Consider the following 23,523-nt stretch of genomic DNA (forward strand, 5'->3'; position numbering starts at 1 on the left):
TATTTATTAGAGAGAGAGAGAGAGAGAGAGCACAAGCAAGGGGAGGGGCAGAGAGAGAAGGACAAGCAGACTCCCTGCTAAGCAGGGAACCCAAAGCAGGGCTTAATCCCAGGACCTGGAGATCATGACCTGAGCTGAAGGCAGATGCTTAACCAACTGAGCCACCAAGGCATATGCACACGTGTGCACACATACACACTCAGAAGCAAAAAAATATAGTAAACCCATATATCCAGTCTTCAGATCATCATTTATCAGTATTCTGCAATATTTTCTTAACTATACCTATTTTCTTTCTTATTTTAAAGACACTTGGAGTTCTAAATTCTAGAATGTGTGTTCTTCAAAGGTGAGATTCAATGGGTAGTCCAACCCTGGTACAGTCCAACACAGCCATTAAGGACCTAAGGTTCCTTCTATCTTTCTGCCCTGATACCCTTAGGTTATAGGATAATCCTCATGATGGCAAGATGGCTACTGTACCTCCAGGATCACATCAACATTGCAGGCAGAAAGAAGATCCAGGTTAAGAGGCACATGCTAAAGGTCACATTTTGCATTAGAAATGAAGACAGGGTCTCAAGGAGAGCAGTCAAAAATAAGCTTTCCAAGCCTCCTAAGAAAGAGGGGAGAATACTAAGAAGTCCAACTGAGAAAAAACGCAACATTATTGATCACTTTTTACAACTTCCAATGAGACCAGGTTTTTTTTTTTTTTTTAAAGATTATTTATTTATTTGAGAGAGCGAGAATGAGAGAGAGAGAGAGTACATGACGGGGGGAGGGTTAGAGGGAGAAGCAGGCTCCTCGCTGAGCAGGGAGCCCAATGCGGGACTCGACCCAGGGACTCCAAGATCATGACCTGAGCTGAAGGCAGTCGCTTAACCAACTGAGCCACCCAGGCGCCCCGAGACCAGGTTTTTAGACAAATTATCTCATTAAATCTTCACGGCTACCCAACTGAGCAGGTGAAATCATTTTACAGGTGATGAAATGAAGCCTCAAGAAACCTAGTAGCTTTCTCAAGGCTACAGAGTTGATAAATGGTAGCTCCAAAGCCATCCCCTTTACTCTGTCCTCATTTCCTTTTTATTGATCCTCCCAGAGATGTGGTAAATGTCCCTATAGATTGAAAAATCCATAATCTTCAGCATCAAAAGCCACTATTGTGTATACATGATTTCTAACTCAGTAGCACAAAAGTGCACATTCTTCTCACGTCCAGTGCGCAGTGCTGCCCACCTAGCTGCAGGCCTGACTGTGCCTGCACCACAGGGGGCCTTCTGGGTGTGGGTCTGTGCTGCCTCTGGGCAGAGGCCCCCCCAGCCCTAGGCCCAGATGCATCTGCTTAAAGAAATGGAGTAAAACCTCCACAAAACCATGTTTTTCCGCTTTTTCCAATAAAAGAAAATGCACATAGATCCACTGGGCTCAAAGTGACCTTCTGTCAAGGGCTTCTGAATCATCTTCAAAGAAAGAAAATATTGCTTTGTGCCTAGCTCTTGGGATAGATTAATCATGAACCGAACTTCACATAAAAGCAAAGGTAAGAGATTTGATGAAGTCCAAAAATTTTTTTAACTTTTTATTATGAAAGTTGTCAGAAGTACACAAGAGAGGGGAGAATAATATAATGAATCTCATGTGCCCATCCCTCTGATTCAACAGTTACTCACTTTTGGCTCTATTTTCTTCATTCCTTTTTATCTGCCTTCCTTTTTTTTTGTGGGTATTTTTTTAAGCCAGTTCCTGTCATCAGGTCATGTTGCCCCTAAATATTTCCATACATATCTCTAATAAATACAGATTTTTTCCTATAGAAACACAGAGCCATCATCACAGCCAATGGTATTAACATCTACTCTATATTCAAATTTCAATTGTCTCAAAAATGTCTTTTTATAATCGGTTTCTTCAAAACAGGATTTAAACAAAATCAAGTCACTGCATCTGACTATTACCTTCATTAACTCTCTTCTACCCTGAGTTAACATGTTAACAATGCTGGTGAGGCCCTCAACTCCTTCAGTTCTTCAAGCATGCTCTCTCCTACCTCCAGGCCTTTGTACTTGCTGTTCTTTCTGCCTGAGAGATGTCCCCATGCCCATACATCACCTTGAAACAATCTACTTGTCCTTCAGCTTTCAGATTGGATGTTCTTCCTTCTCTGAAGTGCCTCCTACCAGACCTTCTGTTACTAAATGCAGACTCTGATTCAACAGTTCTGGGGTAGGATATGAGATTCTGCATTTCTAACAAGCTCCGTGGTGATGTCTGTGCTGCTGGTCTGAGGATCATACTCTGAGTAGTGAGGGACTAGATTATTCCCCACTTTATCATAGCACTTATCATACTGTATTGTCATGGCCTCCTTGAATTTCTGTCTGCCCTCTAGACTGGGGGTGGCAAACTACTTACTAGAGCTTTTGGAATACAGCCAGACCCTTTCATTTGTCTCATACGTGGCTGCTTTTGAGCTATAACAGCAAAGTCAAATAGAATAGTTGTGAGACTGTGTATCCCACAAAGCCTAAAATATTTGCCCTCTGGCCCTTCATGAAAAAAGTTTGCTGAGCTTGCTCTAGGTTGTAGTGCAAAGATGATAGCTTTTTCACTAGCATATCTCAGAACCCAGTGCGGGGCTTTGTACATAGTAGTTACCCAAGAAGTACTTATTAGATGATGAATAATGACAGTAGTTGGCAATAACTGAGAGCTTACTATATGCCAGGCACTGTAATAAATGCTTTACATTTACTCAACATCTCTAATTCCCCCACTAACCCTCTGTGAAAGGTAGGGTGTCCTCATGTTTCAGATGAAGAAACAGAGGCTTAGAGGTCCTGCCCAAGTTTAAAGTACCACAAGCCCATGTAATCTAACTCCACGACGCTTTCAAGAAAGGACTGAAAAAGGTAGCTATGCAAAGCCAGGCAGAAGCTGTGTTTCCTGGGCCCATTTAAGGCAGCCTGAGCCACTGTCTCTGTAAAAATGGCTACCAGTGGGGGCGCCTGGGTGGCTCAGTTGGTTAAGCGACTGCCTTCGGCTCAGGTCATGATCCTGGAGTCCCGGGATCGAGTCCTGCATCGGGCTCCCTGCTCAGCAGGGCGTCTGCTTCTTCCTCTGCCCTCTTCCCTCTCATGCTCTCTGTCTCTCATTCTCTCTCTCTCAAATAAATAAATAAAATCTTTAAAAAAAAAAAAATGGCTACCAGTGGGACCAGGCCAAAAATTCAAAATATTCTTAGTATTTTTATCCAGATATGCTAGGTCAGTTGAACATACACACAAACACACAAAAGCACCTTTTTTGTAGTAATTCTATCCAATTATAATGGGTCCCAGCATCTCTTCTGAGTCCAAAGCAGGATCTGCATCAAAGAGAACAGCATTTCAAGATTATATACTACCTGGGAGCTCCTTTCCCTACAATTGCCCTCACTTACTGTCCTGTAAGAGTTTCCAAGCTGTGGTGCAGGAAAGGAAGACCTATGCAGAGCCCAGCAGACTCCTGATTTGAAGAGAGAGAACAGAGTCTGGTGGAGACCAAAGCAGAGCTGACAGGACAGAGTGCCAAAGGAAGAGCACTGCACAGAGTGAGAATCCTGGAGATGTGCAGAGGGTCTGCTTTGAGTACTCAGCAATGTACCGAAAATCATACTCATGTGAGAAAATTACCCAAGGCCAGGGAAAGAACCCCTCTAAAAGATAAGATAGAAGAGTGGAAAACCTCAGAATTGGCAAGAAAATGGATTGACTACTCAGAAGAGTCTCTAGGTCTTACCACCTAAAGAATCTTAAAAACCAAACTTGGAAGGAGCAAACTGTTCCCAAGTAGTTTAATTGTATCTCAAAACTAAATTTAGGAATGTTTTAGGAAGATAATATATCCACACTCAATGTACAATTCACAATTTGTAGCATCCAATCAAAAACTACCAGCTATCTAGGGGTGGCTAGGTGGCTCAGTCAATTAAGTGTCCAACTCTTGATCTCAGCTCAGGTCTTAGTCTCACAGTCATGAGTTTGAGCCCCACACTGGGCTCCACACTAGGTATGGAGCCTACTTAAAAAAAAAAAAAAAATTACCAGCTATCTAAAGAAGCAGGAAAATATGACCCATAATAAGGATAATCAATTAATAAAAACTAAGTCTTACAGATGTAAGACTTAGCCAACAAAAGCATTAAAAGCATTATAACTACATTCTCTATGTTAAAATAGGTAGACATGGAGGAAATAAAATGACTCAAATTGACCTTCTATACATAAAAACTATATCTGAGATTAAAAAAAAAAGAAAAGAAAATTGGATGGAATTAATGGCAGATTAGTCATTTCAGAAGAAAAGATTAGTGAACTTGAAGATGTAACAATAGAAACTACCAAATGAAACAGAAAAAATAAATTTTTTTAAATGAGCTGAGACAACTTTAAGTGTCCTAATAAAAATTCAAAGTCAAGGGGCACCTGGGTGGCTCAGTTGGTCAAGTGTCTGCCTTCAGCTCAGGTCATGATCTGGGGTCCTGGGATCGAGTCCCACATCAGGCTCCCTGCTCAGCAGGGAGTCTGCTTCTCCCTCTCCCTTTGTCCCTCCCCCCACTAGTGCTCTCTGTCTGTCTGTCTCTCTCTCTCTCAAAAATAAATAAAAATCTTAAAAAAAAATTTAAAGTCAAAAGGTAAAGATTGTCAGATTGATGGGGAAAAATAAGACGCACCTAACTATATGCTCTATATAATGAATGCTCATTCACTATAAAGACATAAGTTAATAGTAAAAGAATGGAAAAATATATATTACGTGCAAAAGAAAGCTGGAGTGGCTAAATTAATATCAGTAGTATTCAGAGCAAAGCATAGTACCAGTGGTAAAAGATCATTTCATAATAACAAGGGATCAATTCATCAAGAGGACATAACAATAATAAGGATTTATGCATCTAATAATAGAGCTTCAAAGTCCATAAAATAAAAGTTGTTAGAACTTCAAGGAGAAACAGACAAATCTGTAACTATAGCTAGAGATTTCATTGCCACTTTCTCAATAATTAATAAAATAGAGATAAAAATCAGTAAAAATAGAAAAGGCTTGAACAACACCCAATCAACCAATGTGACCTACTTGACACTCCACCCAACAGTAGCAGAATTCACATCCTTTTTAAGTGCACAGGAAAAATTTGCCCTGATAGACCAAATTCTGGGTCATAAAATATGTCTCAGTAAAGTTAAAAGGATTCAGTTCATCTGAAGAATGTTCTCTGACAGCAGTAGAATTAAATTGCCAAGACCTCTAGAGAATTTCCAATTATTTGAAAATTAAATAACACACTTCTAAATAATCCGTGAATCAGAGAAGAAATCAAAAGGAAAATTAGAAAGTATTTTCACCTGAACAAAAATGAAAATACAGCAATCCACATTTAAGGAATGCTATGAAACCATTACTTGTGAGAAAATTATAGCTGTTTTCCATTTTTGGAGAGTTGACACACAAATGTTACAATAATTTCAGGTGTATTACATAGTGATTCAACTTCTCTATAGCTTATGCTATGCTCACCACAAGTGTAGCTGCTGTCACCATAAAATGCTATTATCATTATCATTATACTATATTCCCTATGCCCTGCCTTTTATTTCCATGATTTATTTATTCCATAACTGGAAGTTTATATCTCCTATTCCCCTTCACCCATTTTGCCCATCCCCCAACCCTTATCTTTAAATTCTTGTATTAGGAAAAAAATAGAGGTATCCTATCAACGACTTCAGTTTTCACCTTAAGAAACTAGAAAAAAAAGAGCAGAAGACATGAAACAATAAATATTAAAACAAAAATCAGTGAACTAGATAACAGAAACACAGAGAAACTCAGTAAAATTAAAAGCTAAGTCTATGAATGATCAATAAAATTGATAAATCCCTAGGCAGACTGATCATGAAAAAAAAAAACACAGATTTCCACAATCAAGAATGAGAATGGCTATTTCACTATACATTCTACAAATATTAAACAAATAATAAGGAAATATGGTGAACAACTTTATAATAACTTGATAATTTAGATGAAATGGACCAAAACTTCTCAAAATGAAAGAAACAAATTGAATAACTTTATATCAAAAAGAACTTGACCTTGTAATTAAAAACATTCACACAAAGAAAACCCAAGGCCCAGATGGCTTCACTGATGATTTCTACTAAATATTTAAGGAAGAAATAATATCAACTCTACACAAATTCTTCCATAAAATTGAAGGGGAAGGAAGACATCCCAACTCACTCTATAAGGTCAGCTTCACTCTGATACCAAAACCTAGGCACATTACAATAAAAGAAAACTACAGATCAAAATCCCTCATGAGCATATATGCAGTGCAGAACCTAATGTGGGACTCAATCTCATAACCCCAAGATCATGACCTGAGTCAAAATCAAGAGTCAGATGCTTAACTGACTGAGCCACCCAAGCACCCCATATATGCAAACTTTCTAAACAAAATTTTATCAAACTGAATCCAATAATATATAAAAAGTATAATATATCATGACCAAATATAATTCATCCCATGGATGCAATACTGTTTTAACACTGGAAAATCAATGTGATTCATCTGTTAACACACTTTTAAAAAGTTATTTAAAAAGAAAAGTCATATGATCATTTCAGGAGATGCAGAAAAAGCATTGACAAAGTCCAACATCCATTCCTGTTAAAGGAAAAATAAACTCTCAGCAAACTGAGAACAGAGGGAACTTTCTCAACTAGATATTAGTAATTTAGAAAAACTTATTGCTTACATAATACTTAGGGGAAAACATCCAGTCTTTCACCATTAATATCCAGAACAAGACAAGGATGTGCACTCTCCCCAATTCTATTCAACATTGTACTGGAGGTTCTAGTCAGTACAGCAAGAGAAGACTAAGAAATAAAAGCATCCAGATTGGAAAGAAATAAAGTTGTCTTTATTTGTAGCCAATATTTGGTATGGTTTTTAAGAAAATTTGTTGGAATCTATTTTTTAAAGTTACTAGAATTAAATGAATTTAGCAATGTTACAGTATATAAGATCAATATTAAAAATCAGTAATATTTCTATTTCCTAGCAATGAATCAAAAATTGAAACTTTAAAAAATTAGCATTTATAATAGTGTTAAATGTGAAATACATAGGGATAAATCTGACAGAATGTTTAAAACATGGGCTTTGAAAGCTACAAAAGTAGCCAAAGGAAAATAAAGAAGTCCTAAATGAATAGAGATATATGCCTTGTTCATGGGTTGAAAGACTCAAAATTGTTAAGATGTCAGGTTTCCCCTAAATTGTTCTATAGAGTCAATGCAATCTCCATCCAAATTTCAGCAGGTTTTTTTTTTTTTTGGTAGAAATTCACAAGCTGATTTTAAACTTGGTGGATAAATATAAAGGATCTAGGCTAACCAAAAATAACCTTGAGAAAGTCAAATTTGGAAGGCTAACACTATCTGATTTAGAGACATGTTATAAAACTACAATAATCAAGACAATATGGCATTGACATAAAGATTAAGTAAACGAATGGCACAGAATAGAGTCCAGAAATAGGCCCACACATATATGGACAACTGTGTTTTGACAAAGTTGCAAAGACAATTTGGTGGAGAATGGACAGTCTTTTCAACAAATGGTGTAGGAGCAATTGGATATCCATAAGCCAAAATTTAGAACTTCTATCCAGTCCTCCAGCATGTGCAAAAATTAACTCAGAATGGATCACAGACCCAAATACAAAAACTAAAATTATAAAATTTCTAGAAGAAAATGTAGAAGCAAAATCTTTGTGACCTTGGGTTACACAAAGATTTCTTAGATGTGATACCAAAAGCATAGTCCAAAAAGCAAAAATTGGTAAATTTCACTTAACCAAAGTTAAAAACTTCTCTCTGAAGGACATTGTTAAGAACAAAACAAAACAAAAAACAACTGGAAGAGTGAGGAAAGGATTTTCAAAGCGTGTATGTGGTAAAGGGCTTATATCCAGGAAATATAAAGAACTCTCAAAACTCAAAAATTTGAAAACAACCCAATTTTTTTAATGGGCAAAGGATTTGAATAGACATATCACCAAAGAAGGCATGCAGATGGCAAATAAACACATGAAAAGATGCTCAGCATCATCGGTCATGAGGGAAATACAAATTAAAGCCACAAGGAAATACCACTAAACACTTATTAGAATGGCTAAAATTAAAAAGTGTGACCATGCCAAATGCTGGCAAGGATGCCAAAAAAACGAGAACTCACACACACTGCTGGTGGGAATGCAAAATGGTGCAATCATTTCAGAAAACAGTTTGGCAGTTTCTTAAGAAGTTAAAATACTCCTACCATATGACCCAGCCGTTCCAGTCCTTGGTATTTAATCAAAAGAACAAAGGCATATGTCCACACAGAGACTTACACAGACTTATACCTGAATGTTCATAGCAGCTTTATTTGTAATAGCCCAAAACTGGAAACAATCCAAATGGGCAACAGGCAAATGAATAAACAAATTGTGGCATATCCATGCAATGGAGTGAAAAAGTATTGAACTATCAATACATTCAATAAGGAATCTCAAAATAATTATGCCAAATGAAAGAAATGCATACAACATGATTCCATTTGTATGAAAAGTCAAGAAAATGCAAAGTAATCTATAGTAAGAGAAAGATCAGTAGTTGCCTACAAGAGGGTGGGAAGGTGGAGGAGAAAGAATTTACAAAGAGGGACAAAGAGACTTCTGGGGTTGGCAGATGTGTTCATTGTCTTGACTGTGGTAAAAGCTCACAGGTGTGTTCGTATAGCAAAATGTGTAATTGTATGCATTAAATATGTGCAATGTATGCCAATTATGCTTCAATAAAACTGTCTTTTTAAAAAGATCTCTTATTTCAAATTAATAGGGGTAGGATAGCTGTCATTAAACAAAGCTAAATGAAAAAGAAAAAATTGTCCCTTGAAACATTGTGAACAAGATGCAGTTTCTTTGTGAAGCTGTCCTTCTTGCCTACAGGGGACCCCTCCTCCTTCCCTGGCATTCTGTGGAATTCTTGCTGAGCTGGCATCCAGGGTTTGCCATCCCACTTCCAAGAAGGATCACCCTGGCAGCAACTCCTTCCCTTGTCTTCTCTCTCCCCCTTTTCCTCCTCTTGGAACCTATTTTCAACTTACCTGTCAGTCTGGGAAGGAGATGATTTACTAATTCACACAAAATTGCAGGGGGAAGAATCAAACAAGCAAACGTGAAAAGCATGACATTCTACCTCCTTTAGCTCTGCCCCCTCAAACCTTGGTGATATTTGCATTTTTTAAAAGATTTTATTTATTTATTTATTTATTTATTTATTTATTTATTTATGAGAGAGAGAGAGAGAACACAAGCAGTGGGGAGGGAGAGGGAGAAGCAGACTCCGCAATGAGGGGGAGGAGGGGGAGTGGGAGGGATGGCCTCCATCCCAGGACCCTGAGATCCTGTCCTGACCAAAGGCAGCTGCTTAACTGACTGAGCCACCCAGGCACCCCGATATTTGCATCTTAAAAGAGGCAATCATGGGGCACCTGGGTGGCCCAGTTAAGTGGCCAACTCTTGATTTGGGCTCAGGTCTTGATCTCATAAGATCAAGCCCCAAGTGGAGTCTGCTCCAGATTCTTTCACCCTCTGCCTCCCTCCCCCTCTGCTCCTCCCCCTACTCACACTCTTGTGGGCGTTCTCTCTCTCTCTCTCTCTCACTCTCAAATAATAAATAAATCTTTTTTTAAAAAAGGAGGCAATTGCTTTTATCCAAAATAAACAAATGTTGCAAGAGGAACTAAAGGAAGCATCAAGGAAATACTTTGGGGTGTGGGGGATTTGCTGACATCTATTTCATACTTCAATTCAATCCCTCTATACACAATATCCCCTATGCCCTCTATTTATTGGTTACAACAAATGTATCTGGAATCTGAAAAACAAGAATTATTTCACAGCTGTAGCCATGTGCTTCCTCATAAGTATACATAACTTTGCTTTTGTAGTTTCCAGACAGGACTGGAATGTATGAGGTCAAAATACCAGAAGAAAGACTTCTCTAAAGGAAGCATTTCATAAAGCAGAATTCTCAAACATCTCATCTCCTGAGGGTTGGTCCCAGGAGAATGCTAAACTAATTTTCAGATAGTGAATTATGTCCTGGATATAAGCCCTATAAAGTGCCTGAAGTGTTTATAAGATATCCAAATTCTCAGAGACCATGGGCCCAGAGAGAGGACTATTTTTTAGAGATGCCAGTTTTACTTTGGGACTTAAAAAATCTTTATTTTAGAGCTGTTATATGTCAAGCCCTTTGTTAGGCAATAAGGACCAGTTGTGAATAAGATAGTTACCCTCCTTGGCCTTATTGAGTTTAAAGTCTAGAAGAGAAGACATATATCTAACAAGTAGTTCCAAGCATGATAAGTGTGAGAGATTGCTGTGAGCATGTAATGCTGAGGAATGTAACCAAGGAGCATCAGGGAAGGCTTCCTGGAGGAGGCAATATCTGAGACTTAGAGGATTATGAGACAAAGATAGAGGGAAAGAGGGTTTCAAGCCAAGGGTCCAGTATATAGCATGCTCTTGGAGAAGGAGAAAGCATATTATACTGGAAAATCTTAGAGATGATTTCTCTAAGCTGTATGAATGAAGTAGACCAAGGGAGAAAGTAACTCAAAATGAAGCTGGGGAGGTGGATAGGAGATAAATCTTCCTTGAACAGGTAAAGAATTTTGGTCTTCAGCCTAAGAACCACGACAAGCCATTAAAAGGATTTGACCATCAAGTGTCATGATCAGATGAGCATATCAGATTCAGAACCTAACAGTTGACCTGAGATCATTCTATCACTGTATGTTCATAGTGGTTGAGTTGGGTCTCTGAGCATCATTGCCTGGCTCACATTCTGCCTCAGCCCTCTACTAGCTCTACAAGTAATCTAGCTTCTCTGAGCTTCCCATTTATAAGAAAAAAAAAAAAATTTAAAAAGTGGGGCGGGCACCTGGCTGGTTCAGTTGGTAGAGCAACCAACTCTTAATCTCAGGATCATGAGTTCAAGCCCTACATTGGGTAGAGAGATTACTTTAAAAAAAAGAAAAAAAGAGAATAATAATGTTATCCTCAGAGAGTGGTTACAGGTATTAAATCTGTTAGTATGTGTAAAGTATTTGGAATTGTGCTTGTCATATAGAAAAGGCTCAAAAAATTATTTCCACTTCTAGTTGTATAGCTCTTAGGATTCTCAAATATAACATGACTGTAAGTCTTGGTTTATCTCCCTAGCTGCTACATCTCTTTTAGCTTTCTTCATCTCAAAAAAAAAAAAAAAAAAAAAGTGACACCTACTATCTATAGAACCCCAAATAACTACATCATTAGTATAAGGGTAGTATGTCTGCCCCCACACAATCATGAGACTATAAGGAAAATTAATTGTCTTGAACCTTGGTACTAAGTAGAGAGAGAAAAAAATCATAAGGATTATAACCAGAGATAAAGAGGAATATTTTATAAAGATAAAAGGGTAAGTTCATCAGAAAGACATAATGATCCTAAATCATTATGTATCTCAGATTAGAGTTTCAAAATGCAGGAAATAAACCTGGTAGAACTAACAGGAGAAATAGACTAATTTGGAAATTTTAACACTTCTCTTTCAATGATAGATAGACCAAGTAGATTTTTTTACAATCAGTAAGAATACAGAAAAAATGAACACTATCGAATGACTCAACCTAACTGACATTTCTAGAACACAATGACCGAAAATGGTGGAATATACTTCTTAAGTGAACATAAAACATCCTCCACAATAGACCACCTGCTGGGCCATAACACAATCTCAAAAATATTCAAAATATTGAAATCATGCAGCATGCATGTTCTGACCATGATAAAGTTAAATTAGAAATCAATAACTAAGAAATAAAAAGAAATAAAAGCTCCACATTTTAAAAATTATACAACATACTTCTTAATGACCCATGTGTCAAAGAAGAAATCATAAAAGAAACTAGAAAATACTTTGAAAAATTCTGAAAATACAACAAATGTGTAGGACTCAGCACTGCTTAGAGGAAAACTTATAAATACTGATCTTAATAAAAAGGAAGGCTTAAAACAATGATCTAGATTAACAGCTAGACAAAGAACAACAAATTAAACCCAAAACAAGTAACAGGAAAGAAATGATAAAGGTAAGAACAGTAATTTTAAAAAGGAAAATAGAAAAACAGCAATAAAATGTTTAAAAGTCAAAATTGCTTCTTTGAAAGATTAATAAAATTGGTAAACATTGACAAGACTGAATTTTTAAAAAGAGAGAGAAAACTCTAAATGCCAGTATCAGAAGGTAACCACAATATTACATACAGTAGAAGGATAAGTGAATACTACAAACATCTTTATGTCAATAATACAAGTTACCAAAGACACAAGAAGAGATAGAATATCTGTTGAATTGAATTTGTAATTAACCTTTTTGCAAAGAAAACTTCAGACCTAGATGGATATAGTGATGAACATTTAAGAAAAGAAATGGCAAGCATTTAAGGAAGAAATAATTATAATCTCACAAAATTTCCTTAAATAGTAGAAGAAACATTTCCCAATTTGTTTTTATGAGACCAGCTTAGCTATAGCAAAACTGTAAAGATATTAAAAGAAAGAGAAATTACAGAACCATCCCACTCATGAACATAAGCTTTAAAAGCTTTAACAAAATGTAAAATGAATCCATCAATATATTAAAATAGTAATCCACCATGAACAAGTGGGTTTTAATCCAAAATATTTTGATAGAATATTCTAAAAACAAAGTTTAATATGATTTATTAAATTAACAAAGAAAAAATACATAATTATTTCACACAGAGGAAAAAACATTTTACAAAATTTAACACACATTTATGATAACTTTCTGCAAGCCAGGAGAAATGGAAACTGCCTCAGTCTTAGAGAGGGCATCTACAAAAAAAATCTATAGCAATAATGGTTACACAACAATATGAATGTGCTTAATGCCAATGAACTGTACACTTAAAAATGGGTAAAATGGGGATGCCTGGGTGGCTCAGTCAGTTAAGCATCTGCCTTCGGCTCAGGTCATGATCCCCGGGTCCTGGGATCGAGTCCCACATTGGGCTCCCTGCTCGGTGGGGAGTCTGCCTCTGCCTCTCCCCCTGCTCATGCCCTCTCTCTCTCTGTCTCAAATAAACAAATAAAATCTTTAAAAAAAAAAAATGGGTAAAATGGTAAAGTTTGCATCAGAATCCCTGCTCTTAGTGAACCCAACCTAGAACAAACTATCATATCATAGTAATGGACTTTAAGACAAAAATGCTTACTAGAGATAAAGAGGGTCACTTTGTAATTGGTAAAAAAAAAAAAAAAAAAGCAATTTACCAGGAAGCTCTAAAAACATTAAGTTTGTATGCATCCAAGTAATTAAAGAAAAAATAGAACTCTAAGAAATATACAAATCCACTATCTCCATAATTGATAAGACAAGCAGAACAAAGAAATCAGCAAAGATATAGAAGATTTGAACAACACATTTAAGTTGGTCAGTCATTGACCTTCCGAGCATTGCTTTGTCTCAAAACAGGCTTGAATCCTACAGAGTGTTTCCAGATTCCTTTGTCAGTTGGCTTCAGTCTATAGTCTATCGATGGGAGGCACTGGTAAGAGATCAGAAGGCAGAAGGGAAAGGGAAGCCCTTTTTCTTTTCTTTTGTTTTTGGTGGCAACTACACCAGCAGCAGCAGCAAAGCACCTGACTGCTGGTTGCTGGGCTCCTACATCATCTGTCCCTGTGCAGGCTCCTATTTGTTCAAAGCAACAGCAATGGTTCTAATGGCAGTTGTGGGTGCTCTAGCATCCTCAAATGTGTGGGGATATTAGGCTCTTGGATGAAGCCATGTTAACTTTTTCTCCTAGGAGAGGAGGAATGCTAATGGTTTTCTATGGTTACTAAGCATCCCCCCCGACTTTTTTTTTTTTTCTTTTCTAGCTCTATAACAAATTTGTAACCAATTTCCTGTATTAAATTCTCTCTGAAATACCTAGAATGGTTTCCACTTTGCTCAGAAGGTACTGACTGATACACTAATACAGTGTAACACTGCACTCAACACTGCAGATTACATTGTCTTTTCAAACACATGTGAAATATTTCCAGCTTTTTTTTTTTTTTTGAGAGCAAGAGCGAAGAGTGGGCAAGTGAGCAGGGGGAAGGGCAGAGGGAGAGGGAGAGAGAGAGAGTCTTAATGCGGGTTCCACACCAGCACAGAGCCTGACACTGGGAGCAATCTCACAAGATCGAGACCTGAGCCGAAATCGAGAGTCCGATGCTTAACCGACTGAACCACCCAGGTGCCCAGAATATTTCCAGCTTTGATGATTCACTGGACCATCAGTAACTGAAATCATACAGAAAATGTTCTCTGGTTACAATGTATTAAAACTAGAAATAAATTGTAAAATATAACTAGAAAAAAACATGTTTGGAAATTAAGGAATGACAATAAATGAATCAAAAAGAAATAACAGCTACTGCATAAGAGCTAACATGTACATTGCTCTTACTGGGTGCCAGGCTCCATTTAATCTGTACAAAAATCCACCCAAGGTACACATCATTATTATTTTCTCCCATTTCCACAAACAAAGGAATCAATGGCCCCAAGGAGTGATTTACCCGAGCTCACACAACTGGCAGTGCTACATTCAATCAGTAAAGCCCTAGATTCACACTTGTAATCAAAACACTGGACTGTCTCTCATCATAAAGGAAATTAGAACTATTTCAAGATGAATGATCCTAAAAATAACACTATAGATCACAACTTAAGAGATAAGATAAAACAGAACTTACAAGTATATTTATAACCTTACATGCTTATGTATATATATGAAAAGATAAAAGGCTGGAAATTATTGAGCTATAGTTAGAAAATGAGATAAGGATTTAGTAAAAGGCTAGCAAGAAAATCTCAAAGGCAATGGGAGGAGGAAAATAATAAAGATAAATACAGAAATTGATGAAATAGCAAATAGAGAAAATCAAAACCCAAAGCTGATTTCCTGAAAACCCATAAAATTGAAAAAAAAAAAAATTTCTGGAAGACTCCTAATAAAAGGCAAAATAAACAATATTAGGAATAAAATGGGAAACATACTCTAGATGATGCAGTCATTAAAAAAATAATGAGATCTACAACTTTGTGCTTATACATTTGGAAATTTAGATGAGATGAATAAATACTTGGAAAAATATAACTTACCAGAACTGACTCAAGAAAAAATAGAAAATCTGAATGTCCTGAAATCATTAAGGAAATTCAGTTGACTTTTTAAAATCCCACAAAGAAAACTTGAGCCCCAGATGGTTTCCTAACTAGTACTACCAAACAAATTTAAATACAAACAAAATAGTCTTATGCAAGCTGTTACCAAGTATAGAAAAAGAGAGACCACTCCCTTATTTGTATTATAAGGCACATAATCTTGAACCCAAAATCTGACAAGTAAAACACAAGAAAAGAAAATTATAAGTCAATCTTTCTCATGAGCAAAGATGGGGGGAAAATTAAGCAAATCCAGCAAAGTTATAAAAACAAGCCTGTCATGAGCTTGTTTATCCCAGGAATGCAGTTTTGGGTTGACTTACTTTCTTTCAGCACCTTAAAATGCTATTCCAATTCTTCCTGGCATCTGTGAGTGCTGATAAAAAATCCATAGTCCCTCGAATTGTTTTCCACTATAAGCAATGTGTTGTTTTTCTCTCGCTGCTTTTAAGACTTTTTCACTTGTCTTTAGTGTTCAGCAGTTTGATTATGATGTGGCTAGACATAGATTTCTTTGGTTTATCTTGTTTGAGGTTTGCTGACCTTCTTGAATCTGTAGATTTATGTCTTCAGAGAAATTTAGGAAGCTTTCAGCACTATTTCTTCAAATTTTTTTTTCTGTAACATATTCTTCCTCCTCATGTTGTAGGATTCTGTTAGACCTTTTGGTGTTGTCCCATAAGTTCCTGAGACTCTTAATTTTTTTCCCCAACTTTTTTTTCTCTCTGTAGTTTACATTGGATAATTTCTATTGCTTTATCTGCAAGTTCACTAACTTTTACCTTTGTCATGTTCATTTTGCTGTTGAATCCAACCAGTGAAATTTTTATTTCACTTCTTGTATTCTTAGTTCTAAATTTGCCATTTGTTTTTTTCCCTTATATCTTCTGTTTCTTTGCTGAGCCTTTCTATCTTTCCATTCATCAAAAAAATTCACTCTTACTTTTTACAGCAATTTGTAACTGTTACTTTAAAGTCCTTGTCCAATAATCTCAACATCTGTGTCCTTTCAGGAGTAGTGCCTGTTGATTGTCTTTTTCCATACAAATTGAGATTTTTTCTGGTTGTTAATATGCCAAATAATTTCATATTGTATCCTGGACATGTTGAATATTATGAGACTCCAAGTCTTGTTTAAATACCACAGAGAATGTTGATATTTTTGTGTTGCCAGGATATAGCTCTGCTTGGGTTCAGGCATCAAGTTCTGACCAGTCTTCTGTGGAATGGAATGCCAGTGTCAAATCTGTTTTGAAAGTCATTGCTGTGCTATTCATGGCTGTCAGTCATGTGTGCCCCTCCACGGCCAGTCTGGGACTTAGGCAGTGGCCTAACCAGGAGCTAATTCCCCATGTCTAGGGTGTGCTATTAGGGTCAGGTCCAAGTATGCAGAATTTGAGGATGAACCCAGGAGCTTTATGGGATTTTTTTTCCCCCAAGCTCTCCCATTTCTGTCATATTTCTCGTACTTTCTGATTTCCTGGGGCTCCTCTTTGTGGTTCACTGGCCAGAAAACTGGTTTTTTTTTTATTTTATTTTGCAGCATATTTCCCACAACTGCACCTGTTAACAGAGGCCAACTGGCAGGAAGTCAGAGGGACAAAACAAAATATAAGTTTACTTATACTTTTGGGACCACAGCCCCTTTGATCAGAGAGGAAAATCTCCCTGTTTCAGCTTTAGGTACCTGCAGGTTCCACTGCTGTCACTGTCTCTCCACTTGACTGCCATTGTCACAGGATTGCCTCGGGGCTAAGGTGCAAGAGAATGAAGAAAACAGGGAGGATGTCTCAATATGCTAAGAATCACCTTTCCCACTCTTCAAGCCAGAACTAAAGGCTTCTTCTCACGTCCATGTCTTGGTGCCTACTTTCTGGTTTCAGGGTGCTTTGAGTCCTGGCTGGGGGATAACAGAAGAAAAATGGGGGGAAATGAATTACTGATTTGGTGATTCTTTGAATTCTGGTCTTCTTCCCCAATCTGCCTACTATCATTTATTTTTTGGAGTCCTCAAATATCAGTTCCAAGTATTCTGTCCAGGTTCTATAACTGTGTTCAGTGGGAGCGACAAGGTGCAATGTCTATTCCATCTTACCAGCAGCTGGAACTCTGGCTCCTTCCATCTTGCTCTTCATCATCCCCAATGGTCCAAGACAGTTGGCAACATTCCAGTTTTTTGTTTTTTTTTTTAAAGATTTTTTATTTATTTATTTGAGAGAGAGAGAATGGGAGACAGAGAGCATGAGAGGGAGGAGGGTCAGAGGGAGAAGCAGACTCCCTGCCGAGCAGGGAGCCCGATGCGGGACTCGATCCCGGGACTCGAGGATCATGACCTGAGCTGAAGGCAGTTGCTTAACCAACTGAGCCACCCAGGTGCCCCTGCAACATTCCAGTTTTTATGTCTTCATTCCAGTCAATAAGAAGGAGGAAGAGACAAAGAATACATCCCTCACTGTAAGGACATTTTCTAGGATCTCATATAACCGTGTCTTATTTTCAGAACTTCGCCACAAAGCCTCAATACACTGCCAAGTGGGTTTTATTCTAGATAATCATTTGACTAGTTAAGAAATGGTAGCTGTATTAATAAGAAAGAAGAGAATTAAGATATGGGGGATAAGTAGCAGCCTGCCACAAGGGCCTCATTTTAGCTCTTTCCAGTGTCTTTTTCTAATCCTTATCTCTTAAAAATACCTAAAGTGTGTACAGCACTGAAGTCAGTCCTAATATATTATAGAAGATGAAATTATTATAGAACAATCTGCTCTGCATTTTCCACTAGTCTGCTCTGCATTTCCCACTAGTCTCCCTGCGGTACCCTGGGAGGGACGTCAGGGCAGCTGAGATTTGTGAGTCAGAGCAGAGGACGATGTTTGCCACCCCCCTCCCGCCTTACCACCTATAGACTTCACTCTAGCTGAAGGTCTTTCTGAATTTCACCTGAGTGTGATCAGGGAAAGAAGTAGGCATAGGCTGACCTTTTTACAGCTCTTTTCCTTTTATTTCCTTGCAAGTTCTAGCCCTGGTTTCCTACCCTCCAGAGAGCCTCATCTTGGGCTAATTAGCCAGCCTCTTGGCAGTCTGCTGGCTCTCAGGAGGCTTGGGAAGAACATGGAGTTACTCTGATTCTTTTCAATAAGAATGAGTAAGATGTATTTATTATAAGATCAAAGAAAGGAATTGATAGGAAGAAATAGTATAAAGAATAATTTAAAACCAAAGGGGAAAAAAATACGAAACTACTGATTTAGGCAGATATTCTCCCTAAAAGATCTGTATTTCAGCCTCTGGCCCTCACTTGTACTCTGTGTGTGTGTGTGTGTGTGTGTGTGTGTGTGTGTGTGTCTGTAACATGTTTTATTAATTACAGGTGTAACCTCTTTAAGTTTGGCCCTGGTCTACTTCTGGCCTCCGTCAAGATCTCTGATAGTATACTATTGCCAACATGTACCTACCTAGTTGCCTGTGACAAATCAATCTTCATACTTCCGTCCTCTTCCCATAATCTGGAGCTTAGTTTTGTAAGCTCTGCATTATTCATCATATTTCATTTATACCAAGCTGCCCTCCCTGCCTTAGCGGGAATCTTTTTGAGAGCTGGGAGCTTAAGATAGGCTGGCTGCATCTCAGAGGGTAAAGCTGCCCTGTAGTCATCTGGGCCTGGGAGGGAGATCCACATCTTCTATGAAGCCAGTCCTGGTCCAATGGCCCAACCTAAACTTCCTAGAATTCAATTTTGAAAATTACTGTGGACTAATTCCCAGCCTGAGGCTGATATAATTAAGTCAGAAACTGTTACATTGAAACTTGGGGAACAGAATTCAAGTATTAGCCATTTTTCTCCAACTTTAGTGAAGTCTGATTGACAAATAAAAACAATATAGTTAAGGTATCTGAGATGTTTTGATATATGTATCCATTGTGACGTGGTTATCACAGAAGTTAAGTAACATTTCCATCCCCTCACATAGATACCTTTTGTTTTCCTTTGAGTGAGAACACTTGAGAGCTACTCTCAATTAAGTATATAACACATTAACTATAGTCATTATGCTGTACATTAGGTATCCAGAACTTAATCCACCTTATAACTGAAAGTTTGTACCCTTTGCCAAATATCTCCCTTTTCCCCCATCCCTCAGCCCCTGGTAATAGCATTCTACTCTCTGTTACTATGAGTTTGAACTTTTTAGATTCAGCATATAAGTGGAATAATGCAGTATTTGTCTTTCTCTGTTTGGCTTATTTCACTTAGCAAAATGTGCTCCTTGTTCATCCATTTTGTTGTACGTGGCTGAATTTCCTCTTTTTTAGGACTAAATAATATTCTACTATAGGTAGATAGATACATATCACATTTTCTTTATCCATGCATCTGTTAACAAACACTTAGCTTGTTCCCATATTATCTTGGCTACTGTGAATTTAATGCTGTAACCAACATGAGAGTTTAGAGATGTCTCTGAGGCAGTGATTTTATTTCCTCTGGATATAGACCCAGAAGTGGGATTTCTGGATCCTATGGTTGTTCTATTTTTAATTTTTTTGAGGACTCTTCATACTGTTTTCCCTAGTGGCTGTACCAATTTATATTTCCACCAACAGTGCACAAGGGCTCCCTTTTCTACAACCTCACTAACACTTGTCTTTTGACTTTTCATAATAGCCATCCTACCAGGTGTGAGGTGATATCTCATTGTGGTTTTGATTTGCATTCTCCCTGGTGATTAGTGATGTTGAGTGTGTTCCCATATACCTGTCCTATGTCTTTTTTGGAAAAACGTTTATTCAGCTCCTTCATTCATTTTTTAATTGGGTTATTTGGAGTTTTTCTGCTACCAAGTTATATGAGTTCCTTATATATTTTGGATATTATTTCCTTATCAGATATATGGTTTGTGAATATTTTCTCCCACTCTGTAAGTTCCCTTTTCATTTTATTGGTTGTTTCCTTTACCAGCAGGCTGTCTTCATTCTTTTTCATTCTTTGGTCTTTTTGTTCCTCTAACTGGGTAATTTCAAATGATTTATCTCTTGGTTTTCAGATTCTTTTTTTGGTTCCATCAAGTCTGCTATTGATGCCTTCTGTTGTACTTTTTATTTCATTCACTGTACCCTTCAGATCTACAATTTGTTTGGTTCTTTTTTATGATTTCTCATTTCTTTGTTGAACTTACCATTTGTTTATATATCATTTTCTTGATTTCACTGGGTTGCCTATCTCTATTATAGCTCACTGAGTTTTCTTAAAATAATTATTTTGAATTATTTGTCCAGCAATTTATAGATCTCCACTTCTTGGGGGTCAGTTACTAGAAAATTTTTGTGTTCCTTTGGCAGTCCCATGTTTCCTTGATTTTTCGTGTTTCTGTAGCCTTGTGGCGACATCTATGCATTTGACGTAGCAGTCATGTCTTCCAGATTTTACGGACTGGTTTCAGTGGGGCAAGACCTTTACCTGTGGGTGTGGGCAAGGGCATTGGCTGGGTGGAGCGTGGCAGTTCCTGTGCCAGTGAGGGCACGGTGGTGTAGTCTAGGGAGAGGCCAGTGTTTGCAAGGATTGCAGGGTCCTCAGCAGCCAGCACTGCAGGTGACCATAGAAACAGTGAGAGCTATTGGGGTCTTTAGTGGCAAAGGGTTCTGGGCTCTTCCTGATCTCCTTTTCTCCCATAGGGGGACCTGTGGCCAAGGGACTCCTTCTGGTTCTAGTTCTGGCTTTTGAGTGTGTTCCCAGTGGTGGTGGCACCAGTGTCTGATGTACAGGCACCCAGAGGGTGGCCATGGAGCCAGTGATCTAGAGCACAGACACGTGCAGAGTTGTAGTTCGTCCAGGTCCCACTGCAGATGGATTCAGTGCCCTTGGGTGGGCACTTCCAGAGTAGCTGCAGCGTCCTGAACACCGGTGTGTGCAGAGTGACCATGGCTCTGGGGCTCGGTGGCCATGGAGCCAGTGATCTAGAGCACAGACACATGCAGAGTTATAGTTCGTCCAGGTCCCACTGCAGATGGATTCAGTGCCCTTGGGTGGGCACTTCCAGAGTAGCTGCAGAGTCCTGAACACCGGTGTGTGCAGAGTGACCATGGCTCTGGGGCTCGGGATGTAGATGTGCCCACTGCGGTGGTAGCCCAGTGTCCTAGGCACAGGTACTCACAGAATGGCTGTGGAGCCAGGGTCCTAAGTGGGGATATGAGCAGAGGGACTATGGCTCCAGGGTTCAGGGTGTAGGCACACCTGCTACAGTGATGGCTCTAGTTTCCCCAGTGTGGGCACTCACAGAGGAGCCACAGAGCTGGAGTCCAGAACTAACTCAAGGCCCAGGCTAGCCCACAGTGACAGTGGGACTGGTAACTAACAGAGGTGCACACAGACAAGCCATGGCCCCTGGGTCCAGTGCGAATGCAGGGCTGGGTGGAGAGGTGTCAGCCCGAAGCCCAGGATGGAACAACAGCAGCTCATTCTGGGGGTAAGGGCACAGTAGCATCCCCTTCTCCAAGGGGTCCACAGCAGTGATAACTGTTGGTTACCTAGGAAGGTGCAGGTGTCCTCTTTGGAGGAGGCCACTGGGATCCATGCCAACAAACACTATGGGGTCCTCTGCTATGACAGTTGCAGGGAGTCTGTGGCTGTCTCAGAGGCTGTTGAGTCCTCAGTGTTTAATACAGACAGTCAGGGTCCATCACGAGCAGGCCACTAGGAAATGCAGTAGCACCCGGTGATACTGATGGCCCTATTCTATTTTTCTATGTTCCTAGCCATCTCCAGACATTTCAGCAGTGCACACCTCCCCAGCAATGCTTTTTATGTAGTTATTTCCATTTTTTGTTATTGTTGATGTTCTACTGTGTTGCTGCAAGTTCCTCATCGGACTCGCGCCCTCCAAGGACTACTTTTGTTCATGGGTAGGTGTCTAATTGTTTTATATTGGAGACAAAGGGTGGTGTCGCCTATTCCACCATCTTGCTGGTAACTTTCTTCCAGATATTCGTGGTTTTATAAAGCTCCCAGGCAGTAGTGGTCTGGTGGTAATGTTTAACAACCAGCTCTCCAAAAGAAAAAAATCTGTATGCATATACCTACATAAGCGTATTACAAACGTTAGTAACATAAAGGATATGTAGTACACAATTTAGATATAAAAATAAAACATAATACCCTTTGTTGCAAGTTCCATTTAGCCAATTAAATCTCACAGAATGCTTTCATTGATTTTTGGTGAACTCTTACATTTCTGGTTGACACATGGTTGCAGCTGACAAAGGAATGTAGTTCAGACATGAATATTGGTTAGTATTTTTATTTATGTTCATAAGGAAAATGAAAATGAACCATGTAAAAAATATGCCAGAATTTTACTTGTCAATTACATGAGTAACTTCTTCATTTAATCAGATAACTTTGAATGCTGGAAGAATACTTCCTCAACTTCTTGTGTTATTGACAGTGTGATGGTTACAAACAGGACACACTTTTAACTTGAGATTTTTCTTGCTTCTTGAAGTGGGCCTGTAATGCTATAAACTTCCCTGTTAGGACTGCTTTTGCTGTATCCCAAAAGTTTTGGACCATTGTGTTATCATTTTCATTTGTTTCCATGTATTTTTTATTTCTTTTTTGACACCCTGGTTGACCCATTCATTGCTTAGTAGCATATGGTTTAACCTCCATGTATTTGTGGTCTTTCCAAATTTTTTCTTGTGGTTGAGTTCTAGTTTCATAGCTTTGTGGTCAGAAAAGATGCAAGGTATGATCTCAATCTTTTGATATTTGTTGAGGCCTGTTTTGTGACCTACTATGTGATCTGTTCCGGAGAATGTTCCATGTGTACTTGAAAAGAATGTGTATTCTGCTGTTTTAGATTGGAATGTTCTGAATGTATCTGTTAAGTCCATCTGGTCCAGTGTGTCTTTCAAAGCCTTTGTTTCCTTGTTGACTTTCTGTTTAGATGATCTGTCCATTGATGTAAGTGGGGTGTTAAAGTCCCCTACTATTATTGTGTTATTATCAATTAGCTCCTCTATGTTTTATTATTTAGGTACTCCCATGTTGGGTGCATAAATATTTACAACTGTTATATCTTCTTGCTGGATCGTCCCCTTTATGATTATATAATGCCCTTCTTTGTCTTTTTTTTA

The 23,523-nt window shown here is 38.4% G+C and overlaps 1 long non-coding RNA gene across 1 annotated transcript in view; it reads right to left on the minus strand.

The window, feature by feature from the left end:
- Positions 1-16,998: 16,998 nt before the first annotated feature.
- Positions 16,999-23,523, minus strand: part of LOC145723247 (uncharacterized) — a 19,357-nt gene continuing 12,832 nt past the window's right edge. The window contains exon 3 of the long non-coding RNA XR_014148169.1: positions 16,999-17,142. This is a non-coding gene — a long non-coding RNA (uncharacterized LOC145723247). The remainder of the gene's footprint in view (positions 17,143-23,523) is intronic.

This window comes from Leptonychotes weddellii, chromosome 9 (assembly GCF_054177405.1).
Source record: "Leptonychotes weddellii isolate Sample4059 chromosome 9, ASM5417740v2, whole genome shotgun sequence".
Classification (NCBI taxonomy): domain Eukaryota; kingdom Metazoa; phylum Chordata; class Mammalia; order Carnivora; family Phocidae; genus Leptonychotes; species Leptonychotes weddellii.